We start from the raw sequence: 2,698 nt of genomic DNA on the forward strand, positions 1-2,698 counted from the left end.
TTATTCATTTATTAATACGAAAAATTAGAATAAAATTGTAATCGGGAGAATGTATATGAAGTGAGCACGAAGAGCCGCACATACGGCACGCTACGCTCCTGCGTACTCCGGCTAAGCGCGATTTGATTGATTAACTTTATTAATAACTCTGTAAATAATGGTCTGAGTCAAAATTGAAAGAGGAACTTTTAGTTCAAAATTTCATTTTCTTTCACGTCTTGAAATATTAATTAAGCGTTACGGGACACTCTGTATAGTTAATTTACGAGATAAAAAGGGGTGCCCACTTATACGGAGACACCCTGTATACAGAATTGAGAACCTTATCTTAAAAAAGTAACGCATTACTGTTATTGTTTGTAAAAGTAACTTGTTATCGTTACTCATTAATGATTTTAAAAAGTATAACAATTTATTATTTTTTTTATAATACTAAAATAAATTTAATTAGATTTTAAATTTACATTATTTGATAATTGTTAGTAAATGTAAAAATAAATAATTAAACTTGAAATTTTAAACTAGTCTGTATATACAGTAAATTTTTCTTTATATTATTAATTTTTATAGAAAGTTAAATTAAATTTATTGTTTCAAAATATTAATACACCGATGAGATACTTTTAAAGACCGACAGCCTTACGGAAGTTAACGTGGCAGTTTAGTAATTGCTAATATTTAAGCAATTAGTCAATAATATAACATTAATTTTATGACTTATTAATAGATCAATGTTTTTTAGACATGTACATTGTAATTTATATGTATTATATTTTGCTAATAGTTAATTTTATTTAAAACTGCATTTTTATAGTTACCATCCGCGTTTGATTATCCAAAGAGATGGTAAAATAATTAGAAAAAAAATGTATTTTTGCGGCAATATATATGATATTATAGCATTATTATTATAAGTATTCATACTTATTTATAAAGCACTTATATAATAAAAATCATGATCTTAATAATGTATTATTCAAATAAATCGCAAATTTATGTCAAAAGTCGATAACAAAAGTCGACACTCTGCAATTACCTCCGGGCCTACCGGGCCCATTTGCTGGCACGAAAATTTGTCCAGGGCTATCGGTCTTTAAAAGTATCTCGTCGGTGATTAATATCATTATTAAGTCAAGGTGTAGAGGAATCAGCTAAGAATGCGTGAGCACATAAAAAGAGACAGAAAACGAGTCGCCCATCTGCATCCTTATTCAATCGCGCATGCGAGAAAAAGATAAAAGATAGATGTATCCCTCGCTCTACCATTTTCTTTCTCTTTCTATCAGCTTACGTTTCCACTCAAAGGGGCCGCTATGCCTCTTCTACTCTATGTATACAAGGTGTCCCAAAAAGGTCGGGACACCTAAATATCTCGGGAAATATAAGTTTTACAGAATAGTGTTTCAGACAAAAGTTATATGGTTTAAAAATATCTATTTATTAATCCTATCAGTTTGACCTTGGGTTGCGTAGCCAAGGTCAGGTCAAGGTTACATTGATTTTCTTAAATGGAACACCTTATTTTTAATTCAAGAATCTAATAGCTGATGTCGAGAGCTTTCCAAAACGCTATAATAAAATATTTTTTCATTTAGTACTTTTTAAGTTATAATGCTTCAAAGTTACAGTATTGCCGGCACTAGCATTACCCAAAATATTTAATTTTGGAGACTGGCCATTTTGTTTGTGCGTTAACTGAAGGTCAAGATTCATGGACCACCGACCGATCTCACCTTGACTGACCAGTCTCCAAAATTAAATATTTTGGGTAATGCTAGTGCCGGCAATACTGTAACTTTGAAGCATTATAACTTGAAAAGTAATTCATGAAAAAATATTTCATTATTGTTATCAATATTTTATTATTGAGCGTTTTGGAAAGCTCTCGACATCAGCTATTAGATTCTTGAATCAAAAATAGGGTGTTCCATTTAAAAAAATCAATGTAATCTTGACCTGACCTTGGCTACGCAACCCAAGGTCAAACTGATAGGATCAGTAAATAGATATTTTTAAACCATATAACTTTTGTCTGAAACACTTTTTTTTAACACTTATATTTCCCGAGATATTTAGGTGTCCCGACCTTTTTGGGACACCCTGTATAATCTCTTTGTATTAAGAGGATGTTGAAAAGTCGGCCATATTTAGTGATATCTATATGAAGTCGATAAAGTAGTCTGCTCAATTCATGACAAGATCTTGAGCGCGCCCTTACAGTTCGAATTTTAAGTCCATTAATTCGAGTTTATAATTGTTCGATTTAAACAATACTGTATATCTGACTTGTGCTAAGCTAGCTTGTGCTAAGCAGAAGGGCGTAAGTCCCGCTCCAAGTCTATAGTCTCAATGGAAATTGCGGGGGAGTGAGCGCGAGGCTCTTCTGGGGAAAGAGGTACCGGAGAATAGGAGACTGACGGAAAGGAAAATGTCGGTGAGGGAGTTCGCGAAGGTGTACCTGGGAAAATGCGGTAGGTGAGGTCGGACGATGCAGAAAGAGGACGAGAAGGAATGTCCTCGGGAGATGGGGGAGGAGAGTTAGCCGGAGAAGCGGCTGGTGACGCTGAGTCAGCAGGCTCCTGGTTGTCCGGTCTCCCTGTCGAGTCCTCCAAGGAGTTTAACCACTCCTGGTAGGCCTGATCAAGAAGCCTCCGTGCTTCTTGCCTTCGGTGGCGCCGGATTGATCGCGAGTCGCGGG

Source organism: Wasmannia auropunctata, unplaced genomic scaffold (assembly GCF_000956235.1).
Source record: "Wasmannia auropunctata unplaced genomic scaffold, wasmannia.A_1.0 LD336099.1, whole genome shotgun sequence".
Lineage (NCBI taxonomy): Eukaryota > Metazoa > Arthropoda > Insecta > Hymenoptera > Formicidae > Wasmannia > Wasmannia auropunctata.